This window comes from Loxodonta africana, chromosome 3 (genome assembly GCF_030014295.1).
Source record: "Loxodonta africana isolate mLoxAfr1 chromosome 3, mLoxAfr1.hap2, whole genome shotgun sequence".
Taxonomy (NCBI): Eukaryota; Metazoa; Chordata; class Mammalia; order Proboscidea; family Elephantidae; genus Loxodonta; species Loxodonta africana.
In genome coordinates this window covers 49,928,115-49,955,090 of record NC_087344.1, presented here as the reverse complement: position 1 = coordinate 49,955,090, position 26,976 = coordinate 49,928,115, and the positions used below count along the sequence as shown (strand labels likewise).

Sequence of the window (26,976 nt, the reverse complement as noted above, 5' to 3'; positions counted from 1 at the left end):
GACATGGGTTCTGGTAAACTGTTGTTGTTGAGATGATTCCAACTCGTGGTGACCCCATGTGTTACAGAGTAGAACTGCTCCATAGATTTTTCCAGGCTATAATCTTTACTGAAGCAAATTGTCAGGGCTTTCCTTCCTTGGTGCCACTGGGTAGGCTGGAACCGCCAACCTTTAGGTTAGTAGATGAATGCAAACTGTAGCACCCAGGGATTTTAGATTGCCCCCAACTGGGCAAAAATTGGTTCTTGGTGGGGGGGTGTGTGAAAACATCTTGGTTATTACAGTGGTTTGTGGCCTCCCCAAAGAGCCACTGTGCATAAACAGATATACGACATATCTGTGGTATTAAAATTTCATGGGTTGGGGGAGCATTTAAAAAGAGTTTCTAAGAAAGACTCCTTAGGGGAGTGATAATGGGAGAAATAGGTTGAGAAACACAGATTTAATGTGCTGTATTAAATTTCAAAGCCTCAAATTATGTATACCATGATGCTTATAGTTACCTTCTTCATGAGGTGAGATTAAGGGTGATTCTCCCCCGCCCCGGGAAAATAAGAATTGGAAAACCTAGAAACGTGCATAATAAGAAAGTAAAATACAGTTTTTTTCTTTTTTGGGTTAATGGCAAGGTTATGTGCCCAATGGTAGCTTAAAATTGTTCACCAGATTCAGCCCGCCCTCTGGAGACCAGGGTTTTGATGGGTTCGCTGGGGTATGTGGACTACCCGAGATACAGCCAGCCAGCTGTTTATCTTGTTACTGGCTTGTTGACCCTGGATGGAATCAGTGTTATATTTAGTACAGTGTTCTTTCCTTTTCAAAGTATGGAAAAGAAGCTAATTTTGTGCTCAGAGGATTTGGGCCACATGGCTTCTGGCATGTTCCTAAAACGGAACAGCCTTGATGGGCAGCCTCGGGTCCCAGGTCTCCCAGACCCACCGCTAGATCCCAGAATTGACCCGTCACTGCTCATGTTTAAGGCAGCCCTAAGGAGCAAGTGAATGATCCTGTACCTGGGTACTTAAGAGAAAAGAGAAATACCACAAGCTGATAACTTTAACAAAGAGAACTTTTTTCTCTCACAGTCTAGGAAGCTAGAAGTTCGAATTTAGGGTGTCAGCTCTAGGAGAAGGCTTTCTGTCTCTGCTGGCTCTGGGGGAAGGTCCTTGTCATCGATCTTCCCCAGGTCGAGGAGCTTCTCAGAGCAGGGACCCCGGGTCCAAAGGACGCACCATCCTCCTGGCTCTTGTTTCTTGGTGGCATGAGGTCCCCATGTCTCTCTGTTTGCTTGTCTCTTTTATTATATCTCAAAAAAGATTGATTTAAGACAAAACCTAATCTTGTAGATTAAGTCCTGCCTCATTAACATAACTGCTGCTAATCCCACCTCATTAACATCAGAGGTAGGATTTCCAACACTGGAAAATCACATCAGATGACAAAATGGTGGACAATCACACAAAGCTGGGAATCACGGACTAGCCAAGTTGACACACATTTTTTGGGAGGACACAATTCAATCCATAACATCAGTTAAGAGTGGCACCTACCTGTTGTTACCTGGGGAGATTCAGGACATGCCTGAAAACAACTCTTCATGCTAAAATCTTGAGTTAAGGATCCACCTGTAAAAAACCACAGCGAGTATTTCAATGTTAGGTGCTCAGGGCTGAGGCATGTTTTCTTGGGTTTTGTTTTTGGAGGCAGGTGTTGGGGTGGGACAGATGCGAGAAGAGTAGTACCAAAAAAAGCCAAGATTATGTATAAAAAAACTTGGTTTGCAGAAGGATAACAATATGGTAGATAACGCTTACGAAACCCTTCAATGGTTTATCAAAAACTCGAGAGAAAGTGAATTCCACCTTCCACAAGTGCTCTAGAGAATAAAAAAAGAAAAAACACCCCATCTCCCGTCATTTTTATGTGGAATGTATAACCTTGTTGCCAAAGCCAGAAAAGGACAAGAAAGTAAAAATAGAAGCTGAGCAGATGTACTGGCACAGAAGCAAAATTCTAAACAAAATTATCAGCAAATGGAATCCAGCAGTGTTAAAAAAAAAAAAAAAAAAAAAGACAATACATCACATTGAAGTTCGCTTTATCCCAAGAATGCAAGGTTGGTTCAACATTCCATAAAAAACAAACCCACTGCAGTGGAGTCGATTTCCGACTCACAGCGGCCCTGTAGGACAGAGTAGAACTGCCCCACAGAGTATACAAGGAGCGCCTGGTGGATTCAAACTGCCGACCTTTTGGTTAGCAGCTGTAGCACTTAACCACTACGCCACCAGGGTTTCCGGTTAAACTGAAAAATGTCATGTCCGAGGAAAAAGGATAAACCATGACAGCAGCATCTACATGCACCAGTGTGGGCGATCCTGACAAAGAAGATGTTGAACAGAAAAACACTGCAGAAGGATATGCACAGCATGGCGCCATGTATATGGAGTTTAAAACCAGGCAAACCAAGCAACATATTGCTGTTTTTTTTTTTTTAATATTATAAAGAAATTCAAAGATCATAAACTCAAAATTCAGGATAGTAGCTACTTCTAGGAAGGATCGAGGAATGAGACTGAGAGGACAGGAGCAAAGAATACATGGGTGTTTATTTATTATTATTATTCCTTCAACTTCATATATATCTTACATGTACTCTTGATTTGCTTAAGTATTTAATAAGAATTTCTAAAAGCCCACCTAAAAAGTCTAAAAGTCTTTCTACTACACTTAGTATAAAATTCACACTCCTTTGTCATGGCCCGCAGACCTCACAGATCAGACTGGACTCTTGCCTCTCTCATATCTCATCTTTCACCAACCCTCAGTGGCTTCCTTTCTGTTTCTCAATCACACCAAGAACTTCCAGCCTCAGGACCTTTGCACATGCTGTTCCCTCTGCCCAAAACACTATTCTACCCATCCCTTTCATTTGGTTAGTTCTTTACTACTTCTGTGTCTCAGTTCAAATGCCACCTCCTCAGGGAGGATTTTTCTGATCACCGTATGTAACACACCTTTCCCTCACCTAGTTATCCTCAAGCGCTCTGCTTAGGTCCTTGATACCCTTCCATCATTATCCATAACAGTTTTGTTTTCCTTTTCTCGTTCACTGCCTGTCTCTTCTACTGCAGAGTAAACTCCCCGAAAAGGTTCTTTTTTTTTTTTTTTATCGTGCTTTTGGTGAAAGCTTAGAGAGGAAATTAGTTTCCCATTTGATAGTTTGTACATCAAGTGTTTTATGACCTTGGTTTCTTTCCCCACAATGTGTCAGTACTCTCCCCATTTCTGCCCTGGTTTCCCTATTTTCTTTCATCCAGATTATCTACCCCTTCCTGCCTTCTCATTTTATAATTGATTGTTCTAAGGAGCACATTCCTCTCAGGTGTTATATTGTTTATCTTACGTGCTTGCCTACTTTTGGCAGGGAGGTGGTCTCTGGGAATGGCTACATCTCTAGGCCAGGAAGTTGTCTTAGGGCCATAGTCTCAGAGGTTCTTCTAGCCTCTGTCAGACCAGCAAGCCTGGTCTTTTGTGTGAATTCAATTCTTTTGTTCTACAATTTTCTCCTGCTCTGTCCAGGACTCTCTGTTGTAATCCCAGCCAGGGCAGTTGGTAGTGGTAGCCAGGCACCACCTAGTTCTTCTGGTCTCAGGGTTGTGTAGGTTGTGGTTCATGTGGTCTGTTAGTTCTTTGGACCAATTGCTCCCTTGAGTCTTTGGTGTCTTTCACTCTCCCTTGCTCTGGATAGGAAGAGACCAATAGTTGTATCTTAGATGGCCGCTCACAAGCTTTTAAGACCCTAGACACTAATCACCAAAGTAGGATGCAGAACAGTGTCTTTATGTATTATGTTGTGCCAATTGATGTACATGTCCCCCTGAGCCTATGGTCCTTATGCTTCTAGCCTAGGAACTTCATCCTACGAGGTCCGAGGGGGAGATTCTTGCCTGCTTTGTTCACTACCATAGCCTCAGCCAAGAAACTCACAGGTGCTATTTGTAGAATGAAAGAATGAGCATCTGGTAAGTTAAGAAGTTTACCTGATGACCTGTATCAATTAGGGGAAATTCCCAGTCCTAGGTGGGCAGCGAGGAAGGAAAGATTAGTAAGAGCTACGTTTCACAAATACCAGGATACTCAAATCTTATACGCAAATAATTTGTTGGCAACATGCCCAGGTTAAATGAAATTTCCATTCTGATGGGCGAAGGCGACTCTATGGATAGTCCCTGGTGGGGTCCCACATTTCAGTGGGAGGCTGAGAGCCCTAAGCCATGCTCATACTCACTCTCCTCCAACCTGGGTAGCTGCTGCGTTTCCTACACACACTTGGCCAACCAGAGCCTGGCGGGGAGGAGGGGGGAGAACTCTCCCTGAGGGCGGGGAGAGGCAGGGAGGTGCTTTGCCCAAGATAGGGTAGTCATGGCACCCAGTCTTCACTGTTCTGAGACCCTAGTGGGGGTAGTCACTGCCAGTCCATATTTGGAATGGCCTCTCAATGAGCTCAAACACTGTTATGGATCAAATTGTATTCCCCAAAATGTGTGTCAACTTGGCTAGGCCATGATTTCCAGTATGGTGTAGTTGTCTTCTATTTTGTGAGCTGATGTAGTTACCCGTGTGTTATAAATTCTGACCTCTATGATGTTAATGAGGCAGGATAAGAGGCAGTTATGTTAATCAGGCAGGACTCAATCTATAGGATTAGGTTGTATTTTGAATCAATTTCTTTTGAGATATAAAATAGAGAAGTGAGCATAGAGGAGAGGGACCTCATTACCACGAAGTAAGAAGAGCCAGGAGCAGAGCATGTCCTTTGGACTCAGGGTCCCTGCACTGAGAAGGTCCTAGACCAGGGGAAGATTGATGACAAGGACCTTCCCCCCAGAGCTGACAAGAGAAAGAAAGCCTTCTCCTGGAGCTAGGGCCCTGAATTTGGACTTCTAGCCTTCTACACTGTGAGAGAATAAATTTCTTTTGTTAAAGCCATCCACTCGTGGTATTTCTATTATACCAGCACTAGATAACTAAGACCAATATAAAGAGAATGAGTTAAATAAAATCAAACCAAGGTCCCTAGGTGGTACAGCTTGTGTATGTCTACTAATCAAAAGGTTGGCAGTACAAATCCTCCCAGCAGCACCATGGAAGAAAGGCCTGGCGATCTGCTTCCTTAGATTACAGTCGTTGAAAAAGAGACTTTAGATAATATCATCCAAATACAATGTGCAGACTTCATCCGAATCCTTGTACACACAAACCAAGAATAAAAAATATTTAAATAAAATAAAAGCATAGGAAGCAGAGCTGCTCAGGCTAAAATAGGGCAAAGGGCCCCAGCATTGATGGCCGAACCCCTTGCCCACCTCCCAGGGAACCGCAGATGCCCCCTGGAACAGTTTAGAAACCAAGGATCTCACCTAGACCCTTTACTTTACAGATAAGGAAACTGAGGCTCCAGGCTAAATAGCTTGTGGGGGTCATGTGGCCATTGAGCCCTGTGGTGCGGCCCTGGAAGAGGTCCCCCAGGAACACTGGCCCAGCCCGTCAGTGGGAGGAGATATTGCCTGCTGAGGTGTCTGGTAGCACCACCAGCTCCCAGGACAAAGAGGCTCCTTGACCATTCTCCGTGTGTCCACCTCTCCCTGCCAAGCTGCATAATTGGAATGCGATCCCCAGCCCAATTCGCAAAGGAACCAGGCCACACAATATTCGCATCACAAAGGAAGAATTCAGTGGAGCCCTTCTGCCAAGTTTCAGTCCACAGTCACTTCTGTCACCAAGTTCCAGTACCATCCCTCCTGGGAGGGAGTTTCAGGCCACCTCCCCACAGACCAAGGGTCTCAGGTTCCTGTTTCAACAGAGCCCTGGTGATCTTTTCCATTGTGCATTCGGAAGAAATGAAAAGCCATATGCAAATGAGTCATAAAGGGAGAAGAGAGGGAAAGGAAAGCTGCCTGAATCAGAGAAAGACAATGGGGAAAGGAAAAAGAATGGAAGTTAAGTGATAGGCAAGGCAGACTAATAATAGCAGTAATAACAGTAATAATAGCAGAAGTACTGGTAGTAACAATAATGACATCAGCAGCTTCCGACATTCACCAGGTATTAGGCACTGTTTCTAAACTCATCTAATCCTGATAGCCACCTTTCAAGGAGTGATTAGTCCCACCATCTCTGAGGCTGAGAAAGGTTAAGTAATTTGCCTTAGGTCACACAGCGAGTGAGCAGCTGAGTCAACATTCACAATCAAATCTAGCTGGCTCTGAAGTCCACCTTCTGTCCCTTGCACACTGCTGGCTCCCACAAGGCTAGGTCCCTGTGGGCCACCCTCTGGGTCCAGCATGCTGGCCAGAAATGGGTGCTCCGCAATACTAACAGGAGAACGTAGCCTGTTTAACCTTTGAGGTATCTCATTGCAAAAGCATGTGCATTTCTTTTCAAGTGACTTTTTAAAAGAATTCTATTCAGACAATTGCTGGGGCCCTGCTGTGTGCCGGGGGCCTTGGGGATGCACAGACGGGTGAGACGTGTTTTTATAATCCAGCAGGAAGAAAGTAGAAGAGAAGTCAAAATCAGAGTAAGAGCAAATGTGTACTGAATGCCGACTCTGTGCCAGGCCCTGCGTTGAGCTCTTTCCATGTACAATCATTCCATAGTTACGACTTCTATTTTACAGATTAAAAAAAACCAGGGTTCAGAGAGGTAGAGTAGCTAGTCCAAAGTCACACAGCAAGTACGAGGCAGGGCTAAGGTATGTCTGATTCTAAAACCCATGCTTTGAACCACTAAGTACTGCTTTTAAAATGGGGCATGTATAATGAAGTTCGGAGACCCTGAGTGGTACAAAGGGTTAACGTGCTCGGCTGCTGACCGGAAAGTTAGAGGTTGAAGTCCACCCGGAGGGGCCTCAGAAGAAAGGCCTGGTGATCTACTTCCAAAAAAAAAAACCGGCCATTGAAAACCCTATAGAGCACAGTTGTACTCTGACACTCACGGGGTCACCATGAGTTGGAACCGACTTGACGGCAACTGGTTTGGTTTTATAATGAAGTTACAGAAAGAGTGACAAATTCAATTTGAGGAGAGTGGGGAGGAGGAGGAGAAGATGAAGCTGCAGCTTTGCAGGGTCTTGAGGTGTATGTGAAATGCCCATGGGTGGAGTGTGGGGGTAAGAGGAGATTGGGGTATCCCAGGGGAAGGGTTCAGCCAGTAATCCCATGCAGATGGGGAAAGTAGACATCTCCCAGAAGGTACCACTGCCTACAGAGCAAAGAGGCAGCCTCTCGCCCTGCCCCAAACACAGATGTCAGTGAATTCTATGAGGCCTGGCACCTCCAGGCTCTGTGCTAATCCGTTTTAGTGTTGGCAAGTTTAAAGAAGAAAGGTTTATTCTGTAAACAGAAGGCACAAGTTAACAAACCAGATATCTTTAGGAGCGTGGGATGGTGTCTTTATCTAAGCAGGTGGCTGGCGTATGGCCTTATTTAGGAGCCTGGCCCTGGGGACCTCTGTCTTGGGGCCTCCTGTCACATTCAATATTTCTCAGGAGTTGTGTCTTCCTCTGCCAAGACAGAGCCTGGTACTTGTGGGATGCAGGGTGGCAGCCGGATCACCTGTTGCCATCAACTCAGATTGAGTCTGATGTCTTGATTCTTTCCAGGCTCTCGCCTGGGCATCTCTGGGGATGCAGCCGCCACTGGTCTCCCTCACTCTGGCAGGCCAGGCCAAGAACAGGTGCTGACCACCTACTCCCAGCACATGGTTAAAAAAACCCAATAAAACCAGTTGCCATCGAGTCAATTCTGACTCATAGTGACCCCATGTGTGTCAGAAAATTGTGCTCCACGGGGTTTTCAGTGGCTGAGTTTTCCGAAGTAGGCTGCCACACCTTTCTTCTGAGGTGTCACTGGGTAGACTGCAGTCTCCAACCTAGCAGCCAAGCGTTCAACTGTTTGCACTACCCATGGACTCCAGCGCGTGGTCAGCAACAGAAATATCTGCTGCTATTTAAAAAAAAAAAAAAAAAATTTTTTTTTTTTTTTTACCAGGCACTCACTATGTGCTGGGCACATACTAAGTGCTTTAAATGAATTAGCTCATTTATTCTACCCAACCACCACAGGGTTGCTGTTGTTAGGTGCCGTGGAGTTGGTTCTGACTCACAGTGACCCTGTGTACAACAAAGTGAAATATTGCTAGGTCCTGAGCCATTCTCACAATGTTTGAGCCCATTGTTGCAGCCACTGTGTCAATTCATCTTGTTGAAGGTTTTCCTCTTTTTCAATGACCCTCTACCAAGCACAATGCCTTCTCCAGGAACAGGTCCCTCCTGATAACATGTCCAAAGTATGTGAGATGAAGTCTTGCCATCCTTGCTTCTAAGGAGCATTCTGGCTGTACTTCTTCCAAGCCAGATTTGTTCATTCTTCTGGTGGTTCATGGTATATTCAATATTCTTTGCCAACACTGTAATTCAAAGGCATCAATTCTTCGGTGTTCTTTATTCATTGTCCAGCTTTCACATGCATATGAGGCAATTGAAAGCAACATGGCTTGGGCCAGGAGCCCTGGGGGTACAGTGGTTAAGAGGTTGGCTACTAACCAAAAAGTTCAGCAGTTTGAATCCGTAAGCTGCTCCTTGGAAACCTGAGGGGGCCGCTCTACTCTGTACTAAAGGGTCACTATGAGTCGGAATCGACTCAACGGCAATGGGTAACAACCAGAGGAGGGAGGAACTACTATCCAGTTGCCTGCTTGCCCATTTTATCAACAAATACACTGAAGCATAGAGAGACTTGTCCAAGGTCTCACAGCCTAGTAAGTGGTGGCCCCTATCTAGAAAGTCTCCTTGTTTAGGTCTTCCTCATCCAAAGGGCAACAGAAAACAGGCCTTTCAGCCAAGCTTGATTAACTCAAACCAAGACAGGGCAGCATTCCTGTTAATAAGGGCTGACCTCACAGTCTACACCACCGAGCCCACCCTCTGGGCATGAGGAGGAAATTAAAGTGAGATGTCAAAGCCAAACATTCCCAAGACAGGAACAGCTGATTTTTTGGGACTCAGCTCCTCGAGTCTGGGGTTGGGAGGTTGGGGAGTGGCTGACGGGCATCATCCCTCGCTGCTTAGAGTCAGTGCCCCTGGCTGTCAGCCAAACTCTTGAGAACCTGGGTGCCATCTGGACCCAGCATTTGTCTTTGGGCACCATGTGGTTTTGGACATGAACTTGATTCATTGGGTTCTCTTCCTCCCCAAGAGGCATTCGTTTTTGTTCATTTAAAATTAAACTTGATTTATTTATTTTTGTATGCACTTCTATGGAGGAAAATTAAAAGCCTAAAGGTGAAAATAAGAATCACCCCCAAATTCTAACACCTTAACATAATCACTATTATCATTTCAGCATATTTTCTTCAAGTCTTTGTAAAAGTATGTTTAGAGTCAAGATTATTCTACAAACTAAAAAAAAAAAAAAAAAGTCTCTTTATTGCTTTTGCCCAAGAGGGACTTTGTAGCGAATTGTTTTGTGGTGGAGGGGGGCAGAGATAAGAAATTTAAAATCAGAAACCTGCAGAGGGCGATAGTGAGCACCTATGCCCTCTGATCTGGGCATTGGGCCAGATGCCTGGTTCCTATCTCACTTCTTCTGCTTAACAGTTAACTAGACAAGTTAATTCTTTAACTCTCACAGCCTCAGTTCTCTCATCTGTAAAAGGGGAAGCAAACTGGTCTCTATCTCACTAGGTCATTGGATTTATTCATTCACATGACGAGTATTTATCGAGCATTTACTCTGTGCCTGGCCCTGCTCTGAGTGCTGGGGATTGAGTAAGGGATCAAAACAGACAAAAGGCCTTGCCCTCATGGAGCTCCGGACAACCAACCTGTTATGGATTGAAGTGTGTCACCCTAAAAAGAAATGTGGAAGTCCTAGCTCCTGCCCCTGTAAATGTAACCCTGTTTGAAAACAGGAGTTTCTTTGGTTATGTAATAATGACGTACTAGAGTTGGGTGGGTCCTAAACCTGATCCCTTCTGTGCGATGTCTTAACAAAAGAGCTGAGTGGACACAGAGACACACACAGGGGGAGGCGCCAGGTGATGACAGAAGCAGGTGCATCTGTAAGTAGCAAAGGAACGCCAAGGATTACCGGAAGTCACCAGAAACAAGGAGAGAGGCCCGTGGAAGGAATCGACATGGCTGAGACGCTGGTTTAGATTTTTAGCCTCCAGAACTGTGAGAAAATAAATTTCTGTTCTTTAAAGCCACCCACTTGTGGTATTTTTGTTACAGCAGGACTAGGAAACAGACACGACCTAATAGAGTAAACTCTACTCAGTGTAGATGGTGATAGATGCTGAATTCTGTCGACTGTTAGTGGGTGGTACCCACTGCAATCGAGTTGATTCTGACTCATAGTGACCCTATAGGACAGAGTAGAACTGCCCCACAGGGTTTCCAAGGAGCAGCTGGTAGATTCGAACTGCTAACCTTTTGGTTAGCAGCCAAGCTCTTAACCACTGTGCCACCAGGGCTCCTAGTGGGTGATAGATAAAATAAAGCCGAAAGTGGGGAGGGAGTGCTGGGGGTAGGATTTCAAATATGGTGGTCAGAGAAGATAATAATGGATTCCCCGTTTGGTTCCCCCTTAGAGCCTCCTTGGTTAAGAGCTACGGCTGCTAACCAAAAGGTTGGCAGTTTGAATCTACCGGCTGTTTCTTAGAAACCCTACGGGGCAGCTTTACTCTGTCCTACAGGGTTGCTATGAGTCAAATCAACTCCATGACAATGGGTTTGTTTTTGGTTTAGATCCTCTGGAAGGAAGCAGTCCTGATTTCCGATTTCCAGCCCCCAGATCTGTAAGAGAATAAACGTGTGCTGTTTTCAGCCATCAAGTTTGCGTGAATTTGTTACAGCAGTCACGAGAAACTTCCACAGGCAGAATCGTGTTCATTACTTTATATGGCACTGGCCAACACTCAGACTGCTCACTACCCACAGTTGGTTTAATTGGGCACATTTCCTTAATCCTGATAAAACCGATCACTTGGTAAATGCTGTACCCTCTCCTCGCGTGGTCAGGTTCGAGAGACTCAGCAAACTGGCCCTCCTAACCAGGTTTGCATGATTCCCCAAATGAGCCAAATTTGCACTTGTTCTAACTTTGCAGGGATAAAAACCACGACAAACGCATCCTCATGTCTGTGTCAACAGACCACTTCGTTTTCTTGTTGGCTCAAACCTACAGATCCAAAGCCCTTGCGATGAGGCTGAAGTTTATCTTCCGTGCTCATCAGAGGAGAGTTTTTAAACTAAAGCAAGAGGTGTGTGGAGACAGACCTCTGCAGGCGAATGAATCCTAGGAAGCAAGCCCTCCCCGTTCCCAGACCTTTATGAGGCCGGCCCAGTTCTGGAGATGAGGACATTGTTGAGACAGTTTGTCCTGCCCTTATCAGGGCATTTTCTTTTTTAGCCACAGCAGTGCTGCCACCGTGCACTGGTTCCCAAACCTCCTGTGCCAAGGCCCTTCTGGTGTCCAGCTGGGCTTGTCCGGCCCTCTCCCCACCCCCTCTTTTCCACTGTCCATCTGCACTTCCTACTTGAAGCATTTTAGCCAGGGCTGCTTTCTCGAGCCCCAGTTTCCTTCCTGCCTCTGATTTTTAAGAAGTCACTTATCACACCTGATTCCTTCCAAACTGTTACATTTTGGAATTGTGGCAGCAACAGTTAACATCCTCCTGAGCACTTACCATGAGTCCCTGGGTGGCATAAATGCTTCAGCACTCAACTACGAGACAAAAGGTTGGTGGTTAGAACCCACCCAGAGCTGCCTCGGAAGACAGGCCTGGTGATCTGCTTCGGAAAGGTCACAACCTTAAAAACCCTATGGAGCAGTTCTACTCTGCACACTTGGGGTCGCCACTTGAGTCAGAATCGACTCAAAGGCAGCTAACAACAACAACAAGCATTTACTAAGTGTCACACCCTCTGCTGGGTGTTTTTAAATTTCCGAAGAACCCTATGAGGAAATTTCTGGAATAATCCTCACTCCACATGAGGAGCCTGAAGTTCAGAGAAGTTAAGCAAACCACTCAAAGTCACACAGAGAGTGGCACAGCAAAGATTCAAATAGGCATGTCAGCTCCAGAGCTAGCTGGCTCCACCACCCGTTGCCTCCCAGCAGCAACCCCCTCACAGACAGCCCCCTCCCCATGCCCGGCTGCCGAACCCTCCCTGGCGGACTCCACTCCTCCGTGGTCAGGAGGTAGAATTCCTTGTTTTCCTTGGTGTCATTTCCCCTCCATAAAACCCAACTTCCCAGTGTGAGTCACTCAGGCCTCCGCAGCCCTGATATTCATCAGGACAAATTGTAAATAATTGATGCTGGGATGTTTAATCATAAAACAGGCACCAGGGTTAAAATGGGACAGCCCAGGGATGGGGAGGGGAGGCTGACAGCCCTTGGAGGGGGCTTGCTTCTGGATCTTGGCATCTCTTTCATGTTGGAAAATAAAACAAGAACTACTGGGAGCCCTGGCAGCGCAGTGGTGAAGAGCTCGGCTGCTAACCAAAAGGTTGGCAGTCCGAATCCACCAGCTGCTCCTTGGAAACCCTATGGGGCAATTCTACTCTGTCCTATAGGGTGGCTATGAATCAGAATTGACTCGACAGCAACGGGTTTGGTTTTTTTGTGTTTTTTTTTTTTGACCTTTTACTGAGTGATTACATCCTCTGAGGCCTCGTGTATACTTTTCACGCATCATCTCATTTGGTACTCCCGGCAGCCCTGTGAGCACCATCTCACATCAGCCAGAAGTCTCTGACACATTCCTGAGGATGGGTCGCCCCCCCACCCCCACTTTATAGGGAGATCAAGGCACAGAGCAGTGGCTGGAATTAAATCCCCTGTTTCCCCAGTGGCGATTAGAATAAAACACAAAAACCTAGTGCCGTCAAGTCGATAGCCGACTCATAGAGACCCTATAGGACAGAGTAGAACTCCTCCATAGGGTTTCCAAGAAGCGCCTGGCGGATTCAAACTGCTGACCCTTTGGTTAGCAGTCATAGCACTTAACCACTATGCCACCAGGGCTTCCCGGTGATTAGAATAGACGGCATTAATTTCCTAGGACTGAAATACAAATATTTTATCCTGTGGAGTACACAGTAAGTGCAAACCATTGTGCAGGGGAAGGATGACATTTAGATTCCCCCAGCCTATTGCTGGCCCACCGTCACCACCTCCTATGTCTCCCACACCAGCTCCACGAGGTTTTAAAGTCTCCTGGGAACCGAAAAAGCCTCATTTTGCTTTCCTTGTAGCGAACTTGTAATACTGAAACGGCCCCACTGTCTACAGAGGGACCCCGATGACACTCCCAAGCTGGAAAACAGAGTTCAGAGGTCAGCAGTCCAGGGTTGGATGGGCAACTCTGTGATCACCACAGACCTAGGCTGTTTTTATCTATTATTCTGCCAACCTCTACCTCACGTTCCAGTATGGTTGCTTGAGCTCCAGTCATCACATCTTTACTACGGCTAATAGCAAGGAGGAAGGGGCAAAGAAAGGCATGCCCCTTTCAATTAAGGCCATTTCCTTAAAGTCCCCACACACATGGTTTCTCAGGGCCCTCACTGGGCACATCTCATGCCTCTCCTTTTTGCCATTTTGATCTGAAGATGCCAATCAGGACCTGACTAAGGGCCGGAAGAGGCAATGACCCATCCTCAGGAATGCGTCAGAGACTTCTGACTGAGGCGAGATGTCATTTGTAGGGCATAGCTCACCCCCAAGCACACTGAGCTTCCTGATCTTTTCTGTGCCAGGGGGAGAGAAAGAAGAGAAGGCGACACTGACTCACTAGTCTGATATTCTCTTTTGGTCAGCAGGGTGGTTTTGTTCTGCCTGCTCATATCTGCTTTCCCCTCCTCCTTAGTAAGCAAACTCTTGATGCTCGGCTGGGACCCATGGCTTCCCAGAATACAGATGGCCTCCTGGGCAGCTAGCTGTGCCATGTGACTAAGTTCTCTGGCCAATGGGATGTAAGCAGAAAGGTGTAGGGACTTGCCCCTTTCTCCCTCCTATTGGCTATAGTGCAGATGTGATGGCTGGAGATCAAGCAGCCATACTGGACACGAGGCAGAGGTTGGCAGACCAACAAGATAGAAGGAGCTGGTGATTGTACAGATGCCCTTCCAGGCCTGCTAACCGCTGGGCTCTGCTTACATGGGAGGAATGAAAAGTTTATCTTGTTTAAGGTTCTATCAGTTAGGGCTTTTTGTCACCTGTAGCTAAACCAGCCCAGGTCTGGCAACTAGTAACAGTAATATCGTCATTATTTATAAGACTAATAGCTGTACCAAGGACAGTGCTACAAGCCTCTCCTATATTAGCTTATTTAATTGTCACAAGCACCCTGAAATCCAGATGGTATTGCCACATTTTGTTGTTCTTAGGTACTGTGTAGATGGCTTTGACTCGTAGCGGCCCCACATACAACAGAACAAAACAATGTCTGGCCCTGCACCATCCTCACAATCGTTGTCATGCTTGAACCCATTGTTGCAGCCACTGTGTCAACCCATTTCACTGAGGGTCTTCCTCTTTTTCACTGACCCTCTACTTTACCAAGCATGATGTCCTTCTCCAGGTACTGGTTCCTCCTGATACAAAAAACCAAACCCGTTGCCGTCGAGTCGATTTTGACTCATAGCTACCCTATAGGACAGAGTAGAACTGCCCCATATGGTTTCCAAGGAGCGCCTGGTGGATTCGAACAGCCAACCTTTTGGTTAGCAGCTGTAGCTCTTAGCCACTATGCTACCAGGGTTTCCGTTCCTCCTCATAACATGTCCAAAATAAGTGAGACGAAGTTTCATCATCCTTGCTTCTAAGGAGCATTCTGGTTGTACTTCCTCCAAGACAGATTTGTTTGTTCTTCTGGCAGTCCATGGTATATTCAATATTCTTTGCCAATACCACAATTCGAATGTGTCAGTTCTTCTTTGGTCTTCCTTTCCCATTGTCCAGCTTTGGCATGCCTCATTTTACAGATAAGGAAACTGAGATCTCGCCCAAGGCCAAACAGCTAATCTCTGACTCTCCTCTCACTCCGCCACTAAGAAAGGATAACCAGAGAGAAGAGATGGCAGACAGACTCATTAGGTGGCTCCTGTCTCCTGGTGTACATGACCATGTGATTCCTTCTCTTTGAGTGTAGTGAGACTGTGACTTGCTTCTGGCCAATGGAATATGGCAAACGGGATGGGATGTAGGTGATTATGGGCATAAGATTATATTACATATGACTGTAACGCCCACCTTGCACGGAGATATTTTCTTCTCCTTTCTGACTCTGAGGAAGCAAATGGCCATTTTGGGAGACCCACAGGGCAAGGAACTGAGACAGCCTCCAACTAACAGCCATGAGGACAATGAGGCCCTTGCTCCTACAACTGCAAGAACTGAATGCTGTCAGCCACAGGAGTTTGGAAGCAGGTCCTTCCTCAGTCAAACCTTCAGATGAAACTCCAGCCCTGACCTACACTGTGACTGAAGCGTTGACCCAGCTAGGAGTCCCTGGGTGGTGCAAAGGGTTAAACATTCGACTACTACCCCAAAAGCTGGCGGTTTGAACCCACCCAGAGACACCTCAGAAGACAGGCCTCGTAGTCTACTTCCAAAAGATCACAGCCTTAAAAATCCTATGGATTCCTGAATATAATCAAACACTTCAAGGGACAGAGTAGCAGGGGAAGGTGTCTGGGGACCATGGTTTCAGGGGACATCTAGGTCAACTGGCATAACAAAGTTTATTAAGAAAATGTTCTGGATCCACTTTGGTGAGTGGCATCTGGAATCTTAAAAGCTAGCAAGTGGCCATCTAAGATGCATCAGTTGGTGCCAACCTACCTGGTGCAAAGGAGAATGAAGAACACTGAAGATATAAGGAAAATATGAGCCCAAGGGACAGAAAGGCCCACATAAACCAGAGACTCCATCAGCCTGAGACCAGAAGAACTAGATGGTGCCCAGCTGCCACCAATGACCACCCTGACAGGGAACACAACAGAGTCCCCGACAGAGGTGAGAAGTGGGTTGCAGAACTCAAATTCTAGTAAAAAAAAAAAAAAACTAGGCTTAATGGTCTGACTGAGGACCCCGGAAGACATGGCCCCGGACTCTCTGTTAGCCCAAAACTAAAACCATTCCTGAAGCCAACTCTTCAGACAAAGATCAGACTTGACTATAAGACATAAAATGACACTTGTGAAGAGTACGCTTCTTAGCTCAAGTAGATACATGAGACCAAACAGGCAGCTCCTGTCTGGAGGTGAGATGAGAAGGCAGAAAGCGACAGGAGCTGGTTGAATGGACACGGGAAATCGTGGGTGGAAAGTAGTGTGCTGTCACATTATAGTGAGAGCAACTGGGGCCACATAACAATGTGTGTATAAATTTTTGTATGAGAAATTAACTTGAACTGTAAACTTTTACTCATAGCACAATTAAAAAAAAAATCCTATGGAGCAGTTCTACTCTGTACACGTGGGTTGCCATGAATCAGAATAGATTCGATGGCAACTAACAGACCCACAGAAACTGAGATAACAAATGTAAGCTATTTTAAGCTGCTACGCTTGTAGTAATTGGTCACGCAGCAAAAGATACAGAGGGAACTTTATGAAGAGGGTAAGAGCCTGCTTTCTGTGGGTTGTGGAGAGATGAGGGGAGGCCGGAGAGAGGGCATTATCCAGAAGAACTAGGGGCAAAGGTGGCCTGGGTGGGACAGTCTGAAAGGCGGGCTGAGAGGTTTACAACCATGTGAGCAAAGCCTGGGAGACTGGCTGTGGGTAGAGGCAGGCCTGTGAGGTGTACGAGGGGCCTTGGTGACAGGCACATAGAGATCAGTGAAGTGAGGACTAAGGTGGTTAAAAGCAAGAACTGTCGAGTCAGGCGGTCCTGGTATGACCCTGGCTCCTTTGCTTAAATAGCTGTTCCTTACACCCCTCGGAGTCTCAGTTTCCTCATCTGTAAAATGGCAATAACAATACCTTCCTGAAGGGTGACATAGTATTTCCTACAGAGATAATGTTGTTGTTAGGTGCTATTGAGTGGGTTCTGGCTCATGGCGACCCTACTCAAAGAAAAAGCAGAGACAAAAGGCAGAGAGAGAAAATCCCGAAGACACCATTTGCAAATCTGAAGACCAACCCTTGGAATGTTCGGTTACAAGGGCTAATTCTTTATGTTGGGTTTCTGTCACCTACAGCTCTAAGAGTCCCTGGCTAATACAGAAATCAAAAGAAAGGAGGACCAGGACAAGAAACTAAATTCCAACCAAAACCCAATCTGAAAACAAAATGTTGCTGTCGAGTTGATCTCTATTCATGGTGACCCCATGTGTGTCAGAGTAGAACTGCTCCATAGGATTTTCTTGGGTGTAATCTTTATGAAAGCAGATCGCCAGGCTCTTCTTCCGTGGCACTGCTAAACCAAAAAACCCAAACCCTTTGCCGTCAAGTCAATTCTGACTCATAGTGACCCTATAGGATGGAGTAGATGTGTCCCACAGGGTTTCCAAGAAGCGACTGGTGGATTTGAACTGCTGATCTTTTGGTTAGCAGCCAAGCTCTTAACCACTACACCACCAGGGGGGTTCAAACAGCCAACCTTCAGGTTAGTAGCCAAGAGCAAATGATTTGTGCCACCCAGGGACTTACTCATCAACCAAAGCATATCTTATAGAATTCTGCACAACACACTTAGGCTTAAAACAACCCATATTTATGAGTCACTGGGTGCTGCAAATGTTAACACGCTCAGCTGCTAACCAAAAGGTTGGCTGTTCAAGTCCACCCAGAGGCACCTCAGGAGAAAAACCTGGTGATCTATTGCCAAAAAATCAGCCATTGGAGAAAAAATAAACAAAAAACCCAGATTTATTCTCTTATAGTTATAGAAGTCAGAAGTCCAAAATGAGTCTTAAGGGGCTGAAATCAAGGTATTGACAGGGCTGGTTCTATCTGGAGGCTCCAGAGGGAAACCTGTTTCCTTGTCTTCTCTGGCTTCTGGAAGCTGCCTGCATTCCTTGGCTCCCGACCCCTTCCTCCATCTTCAAAGTACATCATTCCAACCCCTGCTTCCATCATCCTATCTTTTTCTGTAGTTAAATCCCTCTCTGCCTCCCCTTTTTACAAGGACCCTTGTGATTTCATTGCTCCCCTTGCCCCCTGGGAAAGTGCTACCCCAGTCTCAGACAACCTATTTGCCTAACGGGGTAACGATATTATCTACAGCGAGGGGTCAATGGAAGACAAAGTGAGATATGACATCCAAGCCCAGCGCGTAGTAAGCTCAGAACTCAAGGAAGAGTTAGTGAGTCAGAGAGTGAGCCAGACTGAGGGCAAAACCCATTTCTTTGAGGTGTCCTAAAAGAAGATGAACCGGGTAGAAGCTTGTGGGAACAAACTTTGGGGACAAGAGAGTCTCAATAAACACATGTTCAGGAAAATAAGAGAGAGGGATGAAAAAAGTAAGAAAGAGAATGAGAGACACAAAGCACAATAACATCCGTGTGAATTAGAAAGATGTATGCATAAAACTGTAACAAATAAAATACACATTAAATATATTAGGATGGTTCCCCTTGGAGAGGAAAGGAAAAAGGAAGTCAGGGAAGGGAGAAAAGGGGGAATAAAATAATAATGTTGCTGTTGTCGTTAGCTGCTGCCGAGTTGGCCTCGACTCATGACAACCCCATGTACAACAGACATTGCCTGCACCTGTACCATTCTCATAATCGGCTGGGGATCAGGCCATCGTGATCCATAGGATTTTTTTCTAGATTTTTAGAAGCAGATTGCCAGGCCTTTCTTCCTAGTCCTTTTTAGACTGAAGGTTCCACTGAAACCTATTTAGCATCACAGCAACAGACAAGGCTCCAATGACAGATGGGTGGTGGCTGTGCGTGAGGAGTGCTGTCTGGGAATTGAACCTGAGTCTCCCACTTGGAAGGAGAGAATTCTACTACTGACCTACCACTGCCCCCCTTCAAATACTTACTAGGGCAAAACAAGTATCTCATTAACATTTATTATTATTACTATTAATTACAAGCGGAAATGATAATATTTTAGATATATTAGGCTACGTAATTTTATTAAAATTAATTTCACCTGTTTCTTTTTAAAAATTTTAATTTCTTTTATTTTTAAATGCGGTTACTAAACCTGTTGCCATCGAGTCAATTCCAACTTATAGCGATCCTATAGGACAGAGTAGAACTGCCCCATAGGGTCTCCAAGGAGCACTTGGTGGATTCGAACTTGTGACCTTTTGGTTAGCAGCTGTAGCTCTTAACCACTATGCCACCAGGGTTTCCATAATGTGGTTACTAGGAAATTTAAAATTATAATGTGGCTCACATTCTACTTCTATTGGACAGTGCTGTCCTAGAATGCATGCTCCATGAGGGCAGGGAGATTCGTCTGTTTTGTCCACTGCTTCTCTCCAGCTGGAGCACAGTGAATATCTGCTGAATGAATGAATAACATGACATGGCGGTAGAGTGGGAAATTCATGGATTGTGGAGTCTGTCAGATCTCTAATTCTGTGTGTGCCTGGCAAGGCACTTCGCCTTCTGGAGCCTCAGTTTCCTCATCTGTAAAAAGGAGATGCCACTTCCCACCCGGGCTGCTTCTGAGGGTCCAGTGAGATGACCAATGCCAGGTCCAGCATGGAACAGGCACATGGGCACCTTCTAGCTGTTGCTGCTTGATGTGGGAACCTGGGGAGGAGGCCGGGAAACTCCCACAAAGGGCTGTTGCTATTTTGGGCATGTGAATGATCGACCCATGTTAGGCGCCAGCCTGTGACCTCGAACAGCTGCTAGGAGGTTTATCCCAAAACAGAAGTGCCTGTACTATCCTGAGGCCTGAACTGGGGCCAGTTTCCCCATTAAGACAAGTAGGTAGCAGCTCAGAGAGGGAGGCCTAGAGCGGGGCGTTGGGCATGACTGGGGTCCAGAGGAGGCATGCTCCATGGGCACCCACAATAGCCCTAGTTTAGGAAGCCCCAGGGCAATAGGCAGGCTTTTTTGTGGGGTTTCTCAGATTCCTTTCCAGAGAAAATAGTGGAGCTGAAAAACATATCTGCATTTTAGATGTGCCTCACAGGACATGGAGGCCCAAGGAGGAAGGGGTCGTGGTTGTATTACAACCCAGCAGTGGGACTCCCCGGGCCAGATGGACGCTTGGACCAACAGCTGTTCATCTTTTGGCTGTCACTGCAGGTGAAAATCAGATAAACAGCCACCTAGTCTCCCCTGAAAGGGCTGCATGAGCTTCCTACTGTTATTGTAACAATTACCACAAACTGAGTGGTTTAAAACCACACAAATTTATTCTCTTCAATCAGAAGTCCAAGACCAAGGTGTTGTCAGGGCTGCATTGCTTCTGGAGGCTTCAGGGGAGAAATCTGTCTCCCTGCCTTTTCCGGCTCCTAAGGGGCGCCTGCACTCCTTGGCTCTTGGCCCATTCTTCCATCTTCAAAGTACATCATTCCAATCTGTACTCCATCTTCACATCTCCTTTTCCTAACTCTGACTCTCCTGCCTCCCTCTTATAAGGACCCTTGTGATAACATTGGGACCACCCTGACAATTCAGGCTAATCTATCTCAAAATCCTTAATTTAATCACATCTGCAAAGTCTGTGCTGCCATGTAAAGTGCCATAGTCACAGGTTCTGGGGGTTAGGATTTGGATATCTTTGGGGGGAGGGCACTATTTCCATACTATGAAGGTCCTAGGCACAAATCCTGTACAATTTCAGGGGTTCACTGTCCTTCCACAGACCACCCCCAGGATAAAAATCCCAACTCTGGAATCCAATGGCATAGGTCTTGGAGCTTTAGGTGTCACGTACCTGATGTGCCCGGATATAGGTAGTATGCATCATATTACAAACCAGGGAGGGGAGGGATTATACACTTTCCAAATGGTCTTTGTTTTCAAAAGTCTGCATCTTTAAATCCTAATAAAAGAAGCAAGCATGTATTAAATGCTGACTCTGAGCCTGAATCATCTCATTTGATCCTCATGAGGAAGGTGCTTCCACCATTCCCATGTTACAGATGCAGCCACTGAGGCCAGAGATGTTTTGTAATTCCCCAAAGTCTCACGTTAATAAGTGCCAGACAAGAAATGTGAACCCAGATCCCAGACAGTCTGAGTACGGAGGCCAGGCTCTCACCCACTCTAGTATCTTGTTCTCACCTGCCCCAAGCCAGGCTTTAAAAGAATGAGCGTCATAAACTTCTATACACACTTCCATGAACAAGGCTCTCCTCTGTCTGACGTCTGAGGCAGAGTTTTGCTGATGACAGAGAGGTGGGGAGCAACGAGGGTACAGGGGTCTTGGAGGACCACATCCCAGATCACTCAGTAACAAACGCCAGTGTCTAAAATGACCTCCGCTGTAGAAGCTGCACATTAGGCTGAATGCTGACCCTGGGCCTCTCTGCCACCCAGCTCAGACCCTGCACCTGGGCTCACTGGCTGCCTGAGCCTGACCTCACGTCCAAGGAGCTGTCCCTCTTTGAGCTGCCACCACGCAGAGGCCTTCCTGGGTGCCAGGCATCGAGCTACATGCTTCTGCGCATCACCTTTATAAGCTGAATCCTCAAACGCTCCCTGGCTGGTATCTCTTCCCCACTGTAAGAGGGGGGAAGGGAGGCCGAGGGGGTGACCTGTAAGAGACCAAAGGCTTGGAACCAGAGTCACCCAGACTTGAATCCGGATCCCCCTCCTGAAAGTCCCATGGCAGGTGTCACAGTCTGTGGTACGTCTGTGTGTTCCTGTTATGCGCCCTCTCCCCTCAGGCCAGGAGTTCCCTCAGCATCATCTCCAGCCCACAGGGGGCCTGGAAGATACAGGGATTTATTAAATATCTGCAAGGCTGACCCTTGATCCACCCTTTGGGGCATGTAGATTCAAAAGACCAGCCGAGGAATCCTAAATTCCAAACATTTTGGCATAGAAGGGAATGACCGAAGCAAAGATAACTAGAGGGGTGCCCACCGGCAAGGCCTGGACTGACCCTGGAACCAGGACAAACTTCCAGACTGAACAACGACAACAGCCATGCTATCACAACAATGGCAACGATAATGATAAAATATCAGCTGCTATTTCCTGAGTGCCCCGCGAGCTGGCATAGATGGTGCTGTGTGTGGAGGGTGGGCCCTGGGGGGCAGAAACAAAACTGCCGAACGCTGGCTTCTGCCTCTCTTTGCTGTGTCATTCCTTCAACAAATATTAACCAAGCATCATCCATAACGTGTTGGCCAACCGTCCATCTCAGAGCTCTCTTCCGGCCTCCTGCAGAAATGCCCCAGTACCAGGGATCCCACAGGATTAAAAAAATCCAATAGCAAATATTGCTCTTATTAGGTGTCATTGAGTCGGTTTTGAATCATAGTGACACTATGTACACCAGAATGAAACAGCCTGGTCCTGCACCATTCTCACAATTGTTGCTATGTTTGAGCCCACTGTTGCTGCTACTGTATTAACCCATCTCATCAAGGGTTTTCCTCTTTTCACTGACCCCCTACTCTACCAAGCATGATATCCTTCTCCAGAAACTGCACCCTCCTGATTACATGTCCAAAGTATGTGAGATGACATCTCAGCGTCCTTGCTTCTAAAGAGCATTCTTATGTCCAAATAGAACATCCCAAACTGAGGGAGGTTTAGTAGTGTCACAAAAGAAGTCACTGCCGGGACCCTTCAAAGACGGTGCAGCTGTGCTCTCCAGAGAACGAAGTTATCCAGAGCCTGGAGTCCCTGAGTGGTGCAAACAGCTAACACACTCAGCTGCCAGCTGAAAGGCTGGAGGTTTGAATTCACCCAGAGGTGCCTTGGAAGAAAGGCCTGGTGATCTCCTTCTGAAAAATCAGCCACTGAAAACCCTGTGGAGCACAGTTCTACTCTGACACACATGCGGTCGCCATGAGTTTGAGTCAAAGCAATGGCAACTCATTTAACTGGTTGCACGAGAGGCTCCCCAGCAGTTTCTGGAAGCTCCTGACGAAGGACTGTGCCAGGCTGGGGGAGGCCAGCCTGGCCCAGGGCTAAGTGATAAGTGTTTAGCACGCGAGATTGGCACCACCTTGTAACCAGGCCTCTTTTACAGCTCTGAGACTGGGTGTGGCCTGCCCTGGCCAATCAGATCTCCCCATTTCCCTGGCCTGAGTGATTGACTGAGAGAGGGTCCGGCCCAGATGGAATCAGTGAGAAAATTCTTTTATGACTGAGGAAATGCTAGTAAGAGAGACTCCCTCCCCCTTTCCTGCTGGGTTTATTAGGAGGACAGGATGTAAGCCCTGAGCAGCTGGTCCAGCCTCCTAGGGGAGAGGCTGCCTGAGGGTGGAGCCAACATGGAGGAAGTAAGAGCTGCATGGAGAGGGACTGAGACACCCCCAAACCCATGGACTCCTCTAGACGTACTGATGTTTCAGTGTGTGTATCAACAATACTACTCTTTTCTGCATAATAAAAAAATAATAAAATTTTAAAATAATGACTTAAAAAAAGGGGCAGCTGTCCCCAAACTCCCTTTTCTATAGTTAGCTGGATGCTGACAGAGCAAGCATCAGGTGCCCCCTCCTCCTGCGAGTCCTCCCAGGTTGCACAGCCACTAGCATCTGCAGGGTTGGAGTTCTAGAACACAGGCCTAGAGTCAGGCCTGGATTCCAGGGTTATTGCATCTGTTTCCTCGGCTGTGCTGTTTTGAGGACAACAGTTATGGTCACTCACTAAGAGAGGGCTGTGGCCACAGTGGTGACCAAGGAAGGACGTGGCCCCAGCGATGGAGGTTGGTAAACCTCTCCCAGGCTACCGTTGGCCCAGAAAAGTCCTCCATAAACGATGTTATAAATCACGGAGTTGGGAATGCCTCTAGGCTGTGAGCAGAAAATAGAGGGCAGAAGAACCAGGTCCTGGCCTTGAAAACTTCATGGCCAAGGTTAAAACATGCATGTAGCGAATAGACCCACTCAAAGGAAAAGAGACAGGAACAAGGAAATGAACCTGAAGGGCATGTTGGGACAGGCAGATACATGCAAGGGGACCTCCCTCTCTCCACCCACGGGCCAGGCACTGTGCTGGGCTCCAAGACGCCCATCCCTAGCCTCCTGCATACCCAAGAGGGGGCAAAGGAAAGAGGGGAAAAAAGGGAGACAAATTGGGAAGGGAGGGCAGGAGGGACAAAAGGAACGAAGAGCCCAATGAAGGAGAGAAATGTGAGCAGAGATGGCAGTGGGCAGAGTGAATGCACAGAGGAGGAAGAAATGGAAGGAACAGGAGAAATGACAATCCAGTCCCCAAGAAGGCAAGGGAGTGGCTGGGGGATCACAGGGGAGCAGGGGAGGGTGGATGGTGGGATTGGGGAATGGAAGGGGTAGCCTGTAGGATGGGGGCGTGGGGGTGGTCCCACGCTGGGCCTCATACTCTCACTGGGCAGCAGCTGCCTCTCTGGTTGTCCCAACGGCTGCCAGGGGACCAGTCCAGGGTACAGCTGTGGACACAGATCCTGCAGCAGTCAGGGAGAGCCCCTTAGTAGGTTGCTGGGACACATGCCTCCCAGCCTGCATTCACTCACAATGGTTGCCCAAACACAAAGGGGAGGCAAACAAGCAAGCAGAGCTCTGGGGAGAGAGGGGCGAGGCCATGCTCAGGGATGCCACACCCCCGCCCCCCCCCCGCCCCGCACCTCCTGCTTGATCCAGGCCAACGTCATGCGTCACCTGGACACAGACTGCCCTCTTTACACTGGTCTCAGAGGGGTCTTTTCAAAAGGCAAATGTGATCACATTATCCTCAGTCAAGATCCCTCTATGGCTCCCTATTGACCCCAGGATAAAGCTCTGCTTAAAACACCTTCGGGGTCCTACTGCCTGCCTGCTGCTCCAGTCAGGCCCTGGGTAAATTTCCATGCATGTTCCATGCACAATTTCATTTAATGCTCCTCACAACCCTGTTTAAAACCTCATTCTATAGATGACTTAACTGAGGCTGGGAGAGATTAAGTATACTCTGGCAGTTTTCACATTGGCTGAGTCGCAGAGTCACTGTCCTTCTCATCTGGGTTTAAAACTGAGGTCACCCATGATTCCTGCCTCACCCTCATTCAGGTCAGAGTTCCACCCATTAGTCCTTCCTGTCACAAATGCCCACCTCTTCCTTCTTTTTGGAGCCTTGCTGGTGTAGTAGTTAAGAGCTACAGCTGCTAACCAAAAGGCTGGCAGTTCAAATCTGCCAGCTGCTCCTTGGAAACCCTATGGGGCAATTCTGCTCTGTCCTTACAGGGTCCCTATGAGTCAGAATTGACTTGATGGCAACAGGTTCAGTTTCCTCCTTTTCTGTTTCCACTGCCTCCACCCTGGGGTGGGTCCTTATACATCACGATAGCTACCTGGCTTCCCTGCCCCCCACTCTTTTCTTTCTATCCAACTCATTCAGTGCGCTGCTGCCATTTTAATCTTCCCGAAATAGCATATTAGTTTTTTTTAACTTGTTAGTCCCCTGCTCAGAAACCTTCAGGGGCTCCCCAGTGCCAAAGAATAAAAGGCCAAACTCTTTAGCTTGGCATTCAGACCCTTTGACTTCCACCTGAGAGGCCTGAAAAAGCAGAAGTGGGGAGGGTTCCCAGGAAGCCTTCCTGTTCCACCCCCCAAAGGTTTCCACCTTCTTCCATTGGCTAGGGAGGGGGTCCAATCCCTTCCTGGAATGGGGGGGACACAGGCTGATGGAGAACAGGGCTGGGATTCCAGGGGCTGGGACCTGTCTTAGTTACCTGGTACTGCTGTAATACAAACACCACAAGTGCGTGGCTTTAAAATACAGAAATTTCCTTACAGTTTTGGAGGTTGAAAGTCCAAACAGGGTCTCAGCTGTGTAGATTCCTTCCTTATAGGTAGCCCTGGGCATTCCTTCATTCCCTGGCTTGAAGACAATTCTCACATGGTATCTGTATCCCCCCCCCCGCTCCCCCATTCTGTGTGTTCGTTTCTGTGTATCTCATCTGCTGTTTTTATAACTTAGAAGTAATGAGATGTAGAACCCACCCTATTTGGGTAGGAGCTAATTAATATAACAAAGAACCCTATTTCTAAACAGGTGGCGTCCACAGGTATAGGGGTTGGGATTCAAACACATATTTTGGGGGGACACAATTTAAGCCATAACATTCTACCCTTTAATCCCCCCAAAAGTCATGTCCTTCCCACATGTAAAATACATTCACCCTATCACATCACTCCAAAAGTCTTAACACATTCCAGCATCAACCCTAAATCTGAAATCTCATCTTCTGAGTCATCTAAATCAAGTTAAGGGTGAGAGGCTGGGTGTGTTGCATCCTGGGGCAAAATTTCTTTCCATCTGTGGTCTTGTGAAACTGACAATACAAATTGCCTGCTTCCAAAGTACAATGACGGAACTGATGGAGCACATACAGGGTAGACATTTCCATTCCAAATGGGAGAAACTGGAGAGAAAGAAGGGGTCATGGGTACCAAGCAAGCCCAACACACAGCAGGGCAAATTTCATTAGCTCTCAAGGCTTGAAAATAATCCTCCATTTTTCTGGCACATCTGGGCAATGGCTCTGCCCTCCAGACTCTGGGCATTGGCCGCTGTCATGGACTGAATTGTGTCCCCCCAAGATATGTGTCAACTTGGTTAGGCCATGATTCCCAGTATTCTGTGGTTGTCCTCCATTTTGTGATTGCAATTTTATGTTAAAGAGCATTACGATGGGATTGTAACAACCTTACCAGGTCACATCCCTGATCCAATGTAAAGGGAGCTTCCCTGGGGTGTGGCCTACACCACCTTTTATCTCTCAAGAGATAAAAGGAAAGGGAAGCAAGCAGAGAGGAGGGACCTCATACCACCAAGAAAGTA

General features: G+C 46.9%; 1 protein-coding gene across 1 annotated transcript in view; it reads right to left on the bottom strand.

Moving 5' to 3' along the window:
* Positions 1 to 26,976, bottom strand: part of TMEM51 (transmembrane protein 51) — a 77,930-nt gene that overhangs the window by 14,069 nt on the left and 36,885 nt on the right. The window contains exon 2 of the mRNA XM_003413456.4: positions 1,551 to 1,625. The gene's annotated coding sequence lies outside the window, so the exon portion shown is untranslated. The remainder of the gene's footprint in view (positions 1 to 1,550; positions 1,626 to 26,976) is intronic.